This window comes from Saimiri boliviensis, chromosome 11 (assembly GCF_048565385.1).
Source record: "Saimiri boliviensis isolate mSaiBol1 chromosome 11, mSaiBol1.pri, whole genome shotgun sequence".
Taxonomy (NCBI): Eukaryota; Metazoa; Chordata; class Mammalia; order Primates; family Cebidae; genus Saimiri; species Saimiri boliviensis.
In genome coordinates, this window is record NC_133459.1 from 86,964,905 (window position 1) to 86,978,738 (window position 13,834).

Here is a 13,834-nt window from a genome sequence, read left to right on the forward strand (position 1 = left end):
CAAGGACATGGCCCGCCCATCCCTCTCCTCCCAGCAGCTCCCTTCCTTGGCCTGCCCTGGGTTCGTTTTTGCTTTTCCCCAGCACTTCGCACTTCCTATAGGGCCCTGCAGGAGGCTCCTGGCAGGGGCCGATGGCCTCGCTCTCCTTAGACGGGAAGCTCCACAGCAGCACGGGCCACTCCCAGTGGCAGACTCAGTAACTAGTTAGTGCTCGGCATGCAGAAGGTGCTGGATCAGTGTTTGAGAACTACAGAAGATAGGAGGGAGGGGAGAGGGGAGAGAGAGAGACGAAGGGAAGAAAGGAGGGAGGGGAGAAAGGAGGGGAGGGGAGGAGTGAAGAGGAGGGAGGCAAGGACACATAGGAAAGGGGGGGACAGATGGAGGGAAGGAAAGAGTTGAAGGAGGAAGAGAAGGAATGAGGGAGAGAAGGAAGAGAGGGGGGAGGGAGGAAAGGAAAAAAGGGAAGAAAGAAAGGGCGGGAGAGCAGAAGAAAGGAGTAGGGAAGAAAGGAAAGAAAGGCAGGAGAGAGGGAGGGAGGGAGGGAAGGGGGATGAAGGGAAGGAGCTCATTTCCTCTCTAGGCCCAGCTGTCCCAATGTCCATCTGTCACTTGGACTGTTTCTCCAGCCTCCTGCGTGGCCTCCTCCAGGCATGGTGGCTCACACCTGTAATCCCAGCACTTTGGGAGGTGGAGGCAGGCAGATCACCTGAGGTCAGGAGTTCCAAAGCACCCTGGCCAAAATGGCAAAATGCCATCTCGATTAAGAAATACAAAGATTAGCTGAGCATGGTGGCAGGCACCTATAATCCTAGTTACTCTAGATTCTCAGGCAGGGGAATCACTTGAACATGGGAGGCAAAGGTTACAGTGAGCCGAGATCGTGCCACTGCACACAAGCCTGGTAACAGAGCAAGATTCCATCTCAAAAAATAAAAAACCTTCTCCAGGCAGCTGCCTTCTGATGATGCCCCCCCACCCCGCTCTGTGAAGCATGGGAGACCCCGAACTCCTGCCTGAACCTAACGTGCCAAGTGACCCTGTCCACACGCTCCTCTGGCCGCACTGTGTCCTCTGAGTCATGCTGCTCCTTGTCTCAAAGCCTCCCCTCCCTCTTCCCGGCTCTATCCCCCTATCCTCTGCCTGCCCGACACCCACCTCCTGGTCATTTAATGTGTAGCTTAGGCTGTAATCCCAGCACTATAGAAAGCCAGGGGCAGAGGATCACTTGAGTTCAAGAGCTTGAGGCCAGCCGGGGCAACATAGTGAGACGCCCCCCCAACTCCACCAAAAATGTGAAAGAAAAAAAAAAAAAGATGTAGCTCAGGTATTATTCACCTCCAGGTAGCCTTCCTGATGGCGCCATCCACAGGTGGGCTCAGGGGCAGCTTCTGTTCTCTGGGCATCAGAAGCTGCCTCCCCAGGGCAGTGGTCCCGGGTCAGCTCCTGCAGGAATCCAGACACAGGATGATGGTGGATGGATCAGGACTGAGGGTCAGAGATGCAGAGAGGCAGACAGCTTTGGGACACACTTGGTGAGATCAGTGGGATTTGCTGCAGGGTGACTGTCAGGGTGTAGGGGAGAATTCTGGACCAGCCGTGTCTTCATCTCTCTCTTCCCTCTAATCCCAGGAGAGCAAATAAGGCAGAAGGACTCGTGGGCCCAGCTCACCAGCTCCATCCTCAGGAACTCAAGGACCATCAAGTTCCATGGCTGGGAGGGAGCTTTTCTGGACAGAGTCCTAGGCATCCGGGGCCAGGAGCTGAGTGCCTTGTGGACCTCCGGCCTCCTTTTCTGCGTCGCTGGTGTCCTTCCAAGTGTCTACCTTTCTGGTGATGTCACTCGAGTCTCTATGCCAAGCAGGACTGGGGAAGGAGTGTGGAGGTCAGGGGGTGAGGTAGGTGAAGCCTCCCAGATCCTACCACCCTGTCCATCAAAACCCACACATCCTGATTCCTGTTCTCTCGGGGTCCCTGCTGTCTTCTGTGTGAACGAATTAATCACATCATTCTGGTGAAGGTGGCAGTGGCTGATGAGGTCTGCTGTTCTGAGAGTTCCAGGCTTCTACTGATGTGGGGAGGAGGGTTCAGGTGCAGGCAGGCTGCAGAGGTAGAATCCGGGGTCTGAGGAGCTTCCCTGCTGCTGGCCAGCAGATGTCCACAGCCACCCTGTCACTGATGTGATCCTTGTCCTGCCATTCTGTCATTTATTTCCGATGGCTGTCAGAACACTCTTCCTAATGCACAGCTGTCAGAAGAATTTAAACATGTTGATGCAGAGGCCAGGTGCAGTGACTCACACCTGCCATCCCAGCTCTTTGGGAGGCTGAGGTGGCTTGAACCCCAGTGGTGGAGATCACAGTGAGCCAATATTGTGCCACTTCACTCCAGCCTGGGTGACAGAGCAAGACTTTGTCTCAAAAACAAAATGAAGCAAAACAAAACAAAAGGACCACAGATGGCACCAACACCTAGAGCCCTCCCGGGCTGCTCTCCCCAGGAGTCCCCAGGCTCAGCCCTCATGTCTATCACCTTCACAGAGAGGCCTTTCCTGACCACCTTCTCTACCACCACAGCATCCTGCTCATGCTAGTTCACTCTACACCTGAATTTCTTTTTACTTTTTTATTTTTGAGGACAGGGTCTTGCTCTGTTCCCCAGGCTGGAGTGCAGTGGTGCAATGTCGGCTCACTGCAACCTCTACCTCCTGAGTTGAAGCAATCCTCCCACCTCAGCCTCCTGAGTAGCTAGGATTACAGGCAGGAACTACCATGCCTAGGTCTTTTTTTTTTTTTTTTTTTTGTACTTTTAGTAGAGATGGCATTTCACCATGTTGGCCAGGCTGGTCTTGAACTCCTAACCTCAAGGGATCCATCCACCTCAGCCTCCCAAAGTGCTGGGATTAGAGGCATGAGCCACCATGCCTGGCCATGACCTGTATCTCATGTGACCTCCTGTCTCATCCTGTGACTTAGAATGCCTAACCATCTGGGAATGCAGCCCAGTAGGTCTCAGCCTCATTTTAGGTCTCAAGCCCCTATTCAAGATGGAGTTACTCTGGTTCACACACCTGTGACAAACAGGCAGGGTTATGTTCCAATAAAACTTTATTTACAACAAAAGGTGTAGGCTGTAGTTTGCCAACCTGTTTTGCATCAGCCAGGACATCTTCCTCTTCCCAAAGTTTTGATCTAGCCATCCTCCCCCAGGCCCCCTCTCCCCTGCCTGCCCCACCTCCTGGTTGGTTCTCTGTATTTTCTCTGTGGTTTGCTTGGTGCACGTGTAATTAGCTGGAGTAACTGCATTGGTCGTCAAACTTGCTCCTTCCGGAAGGTCTGAGTTCCTCCCACCACAGGGACACTGATAACCCCACACACCCTGGGGTTATCAGTGCTATCCGTGTCCCTAGTCCCCTAGTGCATCTTCTGTTGACCTCAAACTCAAACTTTTTTATTTTGGGGGCACGGTGCAATGGCTCATGGCTGTAATTCTAGCACTTTGGAAGCCTGAGGCGTGTGGATCATTTGAGGTCAAGAGTTAGAGACTAGCCTGGCCAACATGGTGAAACTGTCTCTACAGAAAAAATTAGCTGGGCATGGTGGTGCATGCCTGTAGTCCTAGCTACTCAGGAGGCTGAGACATGAGAACCACTTGAACCTGGGAGGTGGAGGTTGTGGCGAGCCAAGATCGCACCATTGCACTCCAGTCTGGGTGACAGAGTGAGACTCCATCTCAAAAAAAATAAACAAAAACAACAACAACAACAACAAAAACTTTAGTTTTGGCCATCAGCCTCCTGAGGGGTGAATGGAGGACTGGATCACATGAGGAAATTGTCCCTAGTCTGAGCTGACCTCAGAATTTGTTGGGGACAAGTGATGGAGTGATGGGAGGTCATTCTGGATGAACACTTTCACGCCGCTCTAGTTCCTGGCCCAGGATGCCTGATGTTGCCACCCCCAGGCAGGAGTGACCTCTCCCTCCTCCCATGGCTGTCCACAGTCTGACGTCCCCCCTCTTGGGGACACTCTGCCTGTTGACATTCTTGGTATCTCTGACAGCCAGGTGCTTCCGGGCATGGGAATTGTTTCCCCTCCCTCCTCTTGGTCTGCAGGTAGTAGGTACACGTGGTTGAGTGTGGACTGAGGAAGGAAGGAAGAGTTTCCCAGGCCTACTGCATGCCCCACAGGCCGTCCTCTCCCATGTGTTACCCCATTTACTCTAGATGCTGTGCTCTGAGGCGGGTGGGCTGTGCCCACCTTATTGATAAGGAAGCTGAGGCCCAGAGCTGCGGGGCTTATCCACCCTGCTGGCCAGGTGGGAGGTGCTGGAGCCTGGCTGAGTGTCACTTGGGCCTGAGCCATTAACTGCATCCCACAGAAACTTGGCATCTGACATAGAGTAGGCGCCATCTGTTTGCTCGGGGGGCTCCTGGACCCGCTGGGTTTCTATGTGTAGCAGTGGGAATTTAAGTAAAAGAAGAAACTCCTATTGTGAGCCAGACTCTCCTGTTCTGTGGGGGGTGATGGGAGGGATGCGACCCTCCAACCAGGGCCAGGTGGCTGCAGGTGGGTATCAGGTCGCAGTGGCCATTTATCAAGAGCAGACCTCATGCTGATTCATCTGCAGGCTGCTCAGAGAATCCCCAAGAATCATTACAGAGAAGCAGCCTCCCTCAGTCATTGGGAAAGTACTCACTGACCCCGTGTTGTGTGTCAGGAGCTGTCCTAAGAGAAACTGCACCCCCAGGGGCTGGCATTCTCATGGAGTGGCAGTAGGGGAGCAGGAACCTAGTAAGTGAGTGAGGTCACTTCGGGTTGTGCTGGGAACCCCACTCCAGGGAGATGGATGGAGGATGCCTGGCAGCAAAGAATTGGGAGGGACTGCAGAGGGGTAGTCACAGGGGGCTTCTTGGAGGAGATGTCATTTCAACAACTTCAACTTCAATGAAAGCAGGAGCCACCCAGGCCTAGATCCTCAGGAACAAATGATGACAGATGATGTCAAGGAGGCTCAAAAGGGATTGACTGCACCCAGCCCCCCATGGGAGCCTTTCCCTTTCCCGATGGTGTTGTGTTTGAGGGCCACAGGGCATGGCCCCTCCTGAAGTCTGGTGTGTTCCTGGGCTGGAAAGGGAGGTGAACCTGTCTTCAGTAGCCTGTGCCATTTTCTGTCTCTGGAGTCCCAGACCCAGGCCAATCTGGCCCTCAGGGGCAGGGACGGTGGGGTCAACGTGGACCTGGCAGCCCTGGTGGCTTGGCCACTGCATGGCCCACTGCAGCTGGTGGCCAATGCCAGCCACACAGTGCCTGCTCTTCAGAGGCTGGGCCTGCCCTTCTCCAGCCAGGTAAGGAGTGGAAGGGGAAGACCTCCCTCCAGATTCTGCCCCCTCTGTCCAGTTCCAGCAGAGGACCTGCTGTGTGCAGGGCAGATGGGGAGGGCCAGGCCTTGGGTTTCCCCAGCACTTTACAGTTTACAAAGGCTTCATTTGCAATCGCTGTAACCAGGTCTGCTGAGCAGTCTCTGCCTTCCCAATCGCAGAGCTGGTGTGGACGGGCGCCCTGGATTAGCGTCTGGCTTCTGATCTGCCTTTCTGCCCTGCAGTTTTGGGTCAGAATCAAAGCTCCTGCTTGTCCAGTGCCCGCCCCATGCCAGCCCCCTTTGAAGGGTTCATGGGCATTTGTTAGTTTCATCCTCCCAACGCCCCAGAGAGAGGCAGAATGGCCCCTTCCTTACCAAGCTTTTTCCAGTGTTTGGATCCCACCTCTGCTGTTTGCCAGCTGTGTGGCCCTGGACAAATTACTTCGCCTCTCCGTGCTCTCATCTCTTAATCCGCAAAATGGGGATGATGATACTACCTATAACGGGAGGTTGTGAGGATTGAGTGAGTTAATCTCACGAATGTCTGAGTAGATGCATAAGAAGCACTCGTTGTGATAAAGATGAAAAAGGTGATGCTGATGGTGTGACAGTGATCATTATCATCATCTATCACCATCGTATCTGGGTCACAGGCAAAAGTGTGGGTGACTTGCCCAAGGTCACCTAGCAAGCAAGCAGCAAAATAGGGCCTCAGACTTGGCACCCAGGTTCTTCCTCATGCAGCCCTCCTGCCTCGGCAGAGGAACCCACATGGGCTATGCCGTGGCCACTGCCACTTGGCATGAACTCGCCCCGCCTGGCTGGCCCTCCTTCTCCAAGAGCCACAGAGTATGTTCCAGAGCAGGCTCCAATGCTTCTTTCACATACACACTCCTGTTTCAGATTACCCAGCAACCCCTGCCCTAGTCCACTCTGCGGTGGGAGGAGGGGGTGGCTCCTGGGGGATCAGGGGGCCATGATGTCACCCCTCCTGCAAAGGATCTCAACTCTGTACCCTACAACTGAGTGGACTGGATACCCCATGCCCCTGACTTCATCTACACTCTATCCTGGACTCGAGGCCAGGTGATGGGGAGCCCCCTGGGGAGCGTGTTCTCGGCCGATGTCTGGGCTGCAGCTGTCCTTTGAGTGAGCATTGCCATCCTGAGCTGCAACAGGGACTGACCCCTTGCATCCTCAGCACCCATGAGAGTGTTGGATGGGCCAGGCCTGCGGGGCTTGGGGACAGGGATATGCTGGGCTGTAGAGCTTGGCTGGGGTCCCCACCTGGCCTGTGAGGGTCCTCCGGCTGTCTCTACCCACACACCTCGCACGCAGTCTGCTCCCTCCTTAGCTCATGTTCCTAGGACTCTGGGCAGCAGAAGAGATGAGCTCCTTGCTGCTGCTGACCTGCGATTCTCAGGCCAGCTTGGTCGTTGACGTCCATGGCCAGAACCAGGCAGTCAGGTGAGGCTCCCACCTACCAGGAGGAGAGGAGTCAGGGGGAGGAACCATTGGCTGGGCACCTACTGTGCACCGATGCTGGACACAGCACCTCTCAATCCTCTGCTCAGCCCCGCTGCACTGATGTGGGCAGGGAGGCTCAGAGAGGGCAAGTGACTTTTCCAAGGTTACCTAGCTATAAAAATCCCTCAACCTCTCCAGGCAGAGCACTGATGAGTTCCCAGTCTCAGAAACTAAGTGCATCCCAGGCTCTAGACACTTACTAGTGATTATGACTGCCCTTAGGGCTGGGCGCCTGGTGAGGTGCTTGGTGTTCTCACGCGTGCGCTATGTCAGGCATCACTAGCCAGTTTCCACTGCTCAGATCTCAGCAGCTAGGGAGGGAGTGAGGAAGCCACTTGATGAAGGGGTAAACCAGTGGTTCTCACTTAGAGGCGACTCCCTCCAACCCCCAGGGACTTTCGGCACATCTGGGAAGTTTCTGGTTGCTACACTGGGGAGGAGGACGCTATGAGGATCATAGGCCACGGATGCTGCTGAGCATCTTACAGTGCGCAGGACACACCCACGACCATGAGGCCATGAGCCAAGACATCAGCTGTGCCAAGGATGAGACCCTGGGGTGGAGAGGAACCCAACAAAAGGGTGCAGCGCCCTGGGGTTACACAGGCCTGGCACAGTGGCTCATACCTGTAACCCCAGTGCTTTGGGAGGTTGATGTGGGAGGATTGCTTAAGGCCAGGAGCTCCAGCAGCATAGTGAGACCAGTCTGGGCAACATAGTGAGACCCCCATCTCTACAAAAAGTCTTAAAAATTAGCCATGTGTGGTGATGTTTGTTGTAGTCCCAGCTGCTTGGGAGGCTGAGGCAGAAGGATCACTTGAGCCTGGGAGGTAGAGGCTGCAGTGAGCAGAGATCATACCACTGCACTTCAGCCTGGGCGACAGAGAAAGACCCTATCTCTAGGAAAAACAAAAAGGAAACATGGAGATGATTCCCACCCTGTCCTGAAGGACTGAGGGGAGGGGAGCTATGTGAGGAGGAGCCCTGGGAGGCGCCCAGGGGGTCACAATCCTGCTATCCAGATCCTGCTGGGGCTCCCATGGGACCAACCCAAGAAAGCTCATGGACAGACTCATGGCAGACTTGCAGCCCAGAGCCAGGCTTAATCCTTGATACCAATGGGGAAACTGAGGCTCAGAGAGGGGTAACCGAGATGCTTGCCCATGGTGCCAGAGCTAGGTAGAGGCCAAGCTGGGATTCAAACCCAGGTCATCTGGCTCCAGAGTCCAGCCCTAACCAGGACACCATATGGCCCTTGGGCATCAGGGTGTGGGAATAGCCCTGCATTGGGCCACTGATGTGATCCTGGCTCTCTGACCCTCTCTTCGGGAAGTTAACTTGGTCCAACCTGACCCTGGGGGCACTGGACAAGGTGGCATCTTGCCAGCTTCAAGCCCTCTCTTTCCTTCCTTCTAGCAAAGAGCCGCTGTTCTCAGGCTGGCATCGCCTCCCCTCCCTCCTGGTCTGCTGCCCCAGCTCAGCCTTAGTGTCAGCTAAAGTAACTGTGCCCCAGCTGCCTGGCTCCTAACTGGTTCCAGATGCTTGCCCCAGGTGGAAGGGGACCAGGCCCCTCTGGGGCATGTTAACGCATGCGCATCTGTCCTCCAGCCTGCAGCAGGCCCATGTGGGCCACCCTCGGAAACCTCTGGCTCCAGCTTTCCCAAACATACCCAGGTTTACATTTCTGGGCTGGCCCACAGCCAGGCCCATGAGCCCTTTGGGAGATGGGGGAGGCCTCCTCACCCAGTGCCTGGCGCCTGGCATTGCCTCACCCAGCCTGGCACACTTGTAGAGGCCGGAGCTGATGATGCAACCATTTGAGCTGAGCCAGTGTCACCCCCATTTCTGCTCTGCAGGAAGAACTGGGGGGTCCTGGGAGTGGACAGAAGGGCCCGTTAGACTTAGGGCAGGTTCCTCTGTCCCTCTGAGCTGTCGTTGTCCATGTCCAAATCTGGAGCTCCCTGGAGGGCATGCCTAGTGCCTGGCACAGGGCCCAGTGCATAGTAGGTGCTCAGTAAAAAACAGGGCATGAATGAATGGGTGAGTGCATGCATGAATGGTCATGTCTGCCAACTGGTCATTTCATTTTCTGGCCAGCCACCATGTTTTGCTAGGCACCCTCCTAGTCCTGGCCCAGGCTGAATTTCTTTACAGAGCACATGCTATGTGCTGGTGTTCTTTGCCGAATTTACACGATTTTGGAGCTCCCTACACTTTGCTACAGCTGCATAATCATTCAAGTAACTTCTTTCTTTCCTTATTATTTATTTGTTTTTTTGAGACAGAGTCTCCCTTTGTCACCCAGGCTGGAGTGCAGTGGCATGATTTTGGCTCACTGCAACCTCCGCCTCCTGGGTTCAAACAATTCTCCCGCCCCAGCCTGCTGAATAGCTGGGATTACAGGCATGCACCACCACACCTGATTAATTTTTGTTTTGTTTTGTTTTTGTAGAGATGGGGTTTCACCATCTTACCCAGCTGCTTGCAAACTCCTGACCTCAAATGATCCACCACCTCAGCCTCCCAAAGTGTTGGGATTACAGGTGTGAGTCACCATGCCCAGACTTGCTTTTCATTTTTTTAATTTCTTTTTGAGACAGGGTCTTGCTCTGTCACCCAGGCTGGAGTATAGTGACATGATCAGAGTTCACTGCAGCCTCAAGCTCTGGGGTGCAAGTGATCCTCCCGCCTCAGCCTCCAGGGTAGCTGGAACTCCAGGTCATACCACCACACCTGGTTTCGTTCGGGGAGCTGCTTAGTTTTTTCCCAAGTTTTGTTTTGAGTCATTTGAACCTATATAAAAGTTACTGTGGGACAGTGAACACTGATCAATTGTTAATATCTTTCCATATTTCTCATCTATGTTACATAAATTGGTATTATCACACATACATTTTTTCTGTATCATTAAGAATTAATATAGAGATGTTTCTGAAGATATCACCTTTTTACTCTGAAATACTTCACCTCTTTCCTGTAACAAGGATATTTTCTGATTTAACACAATAATTATAGCATTCAGGAAACTGAACATTGAATACCTTCATTTAATGTACAGCCCATATAAAATTTCCCAGCTTTCCCAATAAGATTCTTTCAAAAAACTGTTTTGTTTTGTTTTAAATCTGGCATGCAGGCCAAGATCGCACAGCGTGCATAATTGCCATGTCTTTTTAATTTTCTTAATCTAGAACAGAGGTCTACAAACTTTTACTGTAAAGTGAAATGCAGAGGTTGCAGTCCCTATGATCCCTGTTCCACCTACTCAGAATTGTCATTGTAACACAAAAGCAGCTCTAGACAACATGTAAGTGAATAGGCATGGCTGCGTTACAATAAAACTTTATTTACAAAATCAGGTTGTGGGCCACATTTGACCCAAAAGCCAGCTCCTGATCTTGAACATTCTCCTTCCACACACTACCTTTCCTTAACCAATGTTTTTTTATTTTTATTTTTATTTTTTAACTTTTTTTGATACAGAGTTTCTCTCTGTTACCCAGGCAGGAGTGCAGTGACGCAATTTCGACTCACTGCAACCTCCACCCACTGGGTTCAAACAATTCTACTGCCCCAGCCTCCTGAGTAGCTGGGATTACAGGCATGCACTACCACACCTGGCTAAATTTTGCATTTTTAGTAGATATGGGGTTTCACCATGGTGGCCAGGCTTGCTCTCAAACTCTTGACCTCAAGTGATCCACCCACCTTGGGCTCCCAAAGTGCTGGGATTACAGGTGTGAGCCACTGGGTCCAACACCGCCCCCCAACATTTTATTATACAATTTTTCAGACAATAATAAATGGAAGTAATTTCACAGTTGAACACCCACATACCTAGATTTTCCTGTTCACATTTTATTTTGCATAATCACATAGCTCTCCATCCATCTTAGTTTTGGATACGTTTCAAAGTAAGTTGCAGATATCAATATGGTTTCCCCTAAACATTTTATTATCATTAACCACCTTTAAAAAAAAAAATCCCAACTGGATGCAGTGGCTCACACTTGTAATCCCACACTTTGGGAGGCCGAGATGGTGGAACTGTTTGACTTCAGTTCAAGACCAGCCTGGGCAACCTAGGGAGACCCTGTCTCTACAAAAAATGAAAAAATTAGCCACGCATAGCAGTGCCTACTTGTAGTCTCAGCTACCTGAGAGGCTGAGGAATGGGAGAATTGCTTGAGCCCAGGAGGTGGAGGCTGCAGTGATCTGTGTTCACACCACTGCACACTCCAGGCTGGATGACAGACCAGACCCTGTCCCTGTCTCAAAAAAAAAAAAAAAAAAAAAAATCCTGCATTGACAATTTTGAAGTGTTCAGGAAGTTATTTTGCAAAACATTCTCCTAATGTGGATTTGTCAGATTGTTTACTGAAGACAAGATTCAGGTTGAACATTTTTGACAGGGATATCACTAATGTAATGACACATCTCTGGTGAGCTCATTAAAAGTACCAGTTCTTGGCTAGATGTGGTGGCTAGAGCCTGTAATCCCAGTACTTTGGGAGCCTGAGGTGGGCAGAGCAACTGAGGTCAAGAATTCAAGACTAGCCTGGCCAACATGGCGAAACCCCCGTCTCTACTAAAAATACCAAAATTAGCTGGGCATAGTGCACACATTTGTAATCTTAGCTACTTGAGAGGCTGAGGCAGGAGAATCACTTGAACCTGGGAGGTAGAGGTTGCACCGAGCCGAGGTCATGCCACTGCTCTCCAGCCTGGGTGACAGAGTGACTCCATCTCAAAAAAAAAAAAAAAAAAAAGTACTAGCTCTTGAACCTCTTCTCAGAGACTCCTTCTTTGTAGGTTTTAAGTGGGAGCCCAGAATATTTTTAGTAAGTTTCCCCGAGCGAATCTGCTGTTCAGCCGACGTGGAAGTTAGCACATTATTTCATACAATGTTGACAGCAACCCATAATAAAATAGATGTCCTTACCCTGTGTTTTGAATTAGAAGGCTGAGGCTCAGGTGGTTAAGGAACTGGATGGAGATTACTCACCTCTCAGTGGTGCATCCACACACTTGGAGCTCTGTGTGTTTGATGCTGACACAAGCCCAAGCATTGTACTTTCTGCTAGACTGCCCCCTGCTGTCTGCAACAGTACTGCAACTAGAGTTCTTGCCTGCTGGTGCCAGGCTGGTAGATATTTTCAAGTCAGTGTTAACAGCAGGGAGGGCCTGAGAAGATAGTTGCTATTGCCGCAATTGATGGCCTAAACTGAAGCTCCAAACCCTTACTTCACCAAAGTTCCTCCAGCCCAGGAAGCTGTGGGTCTCTTGGGCCTGGGGCTTCAGGATGCAGAGCTCACAGCTTAAAGTCAGCATCTGCTTAAATGTTCCATCAGAGCCCTTATGAGATTTACTGTGTGTGTGTGTGTGTGTGAAGTGAGAACTTACTCACTTCATGAAAACAGCAAGGGGGAAACCATCCCCATGATCCAATCCCTCCCTTGATGTAGGGATTACAGGTTCCTCCCTGAACGGGTGGGGATTATGATTTGAGATGATATTTGGGTGAAGACACAGAGCCAAACCATATCATCTTAGAATTGACAAAAGAAGAAATGGAAAATCAAAGTAGCGATATAATAATTAAAGGAATTTAGTCCATAATTAAAATGCTTTCCACAGCGAAATCCCCAGGTTTAAAGAGCTAGAAAAATAAAATTCTACCAATTATCCTAAGGAAAAAAAGTATAGATCTTTCTTATTTGTGACTACTAATGGAAATATCCCAAACAAAATAACAGTAAAATGAATAGAACAATATATAAAAAGGATAATGCATTACAACCAATTTGAGATTAAAAATTCTTCACATTAACAAAATAAAAGAGAAAACATAGAAATATCTTATTAAATCCAGAAATGTTGATGCATTTATAATTAAACATAAACTATAAAGAGAGTGTATATTTCTTTTTTCTTTTTTTTTTTTTTTTTGAGACGGAGTTTTGCTCTTGTTACCCAGGCTGGAGTGCAATGGATGGCACGATTTCAGCTCACTGCAACCTCCACCTCCTGGGTTCAGGCAATTCTCCTGCCTCAGTCTCCTGAGTAGCTGGGATTACAGGCACGCGCCACCATGCCCAACTGATTTTTTGTATTTTTAGTAGAGACGGGGTTTCACCATGTTGACCAGGATGGTCTCGATCTCTTGACCTCGTGATCCACCCGCCTCGGCCTCCCAAAGTGCTGGGATTACAGGCCTGAGCCACCGCGCCCGGCCCTCATAACGACTTCTGTTTTACACATTGGAAATCCTAGCCAGCAAAATAAATTAAGGAAAAAAGATGATATGGTTAATAATTGAAAACTTTTTATTATTTGTAATTGATATAAAAATATATACAAAAAATTACAGATAATTATTTAACTTCATCTGAGTTTGGCAAGGTTACATGTACAAGGTCTATATTACAAAAATAAACTGTATTTCTATATTATATGCATGTATGTATGTGAAAAAATTAGATAATTAAAATTTGACAACACATACTTATATTGGTATAAATAAGTATTAAATAATTGAAAATAAACCTAATTTAATTTTAATTTTTTAAGTATGCAAGATGTCTACAGGGAAAACTATAAGACAATATAAGGAGAAAGCGCTGTTAAAGGTACTGAAATATAAAGAGACTGAGCTCCTGACAGTCTGTAGGTAATGTGTCATGATGTTGTTTATTTGCTGTTTATGTCATTCTAAGAGAATGTTTTAAATTAATAGCATAAATTTTGTTATTGATCTCTATATTATGCAATATCAGTTTTAAGTGCAAATATAAACAAATTTAACTCATATGTAGAATCACCAAAATTACACAATTTGGGTTTTATAGTTCACACATGGATATACATTTTATTCTACCAAAACAGCGAAAACATCACACAAAATCAATTCTCCTGTTATTATTTCACTTCTTGATATGCTCACAACCTA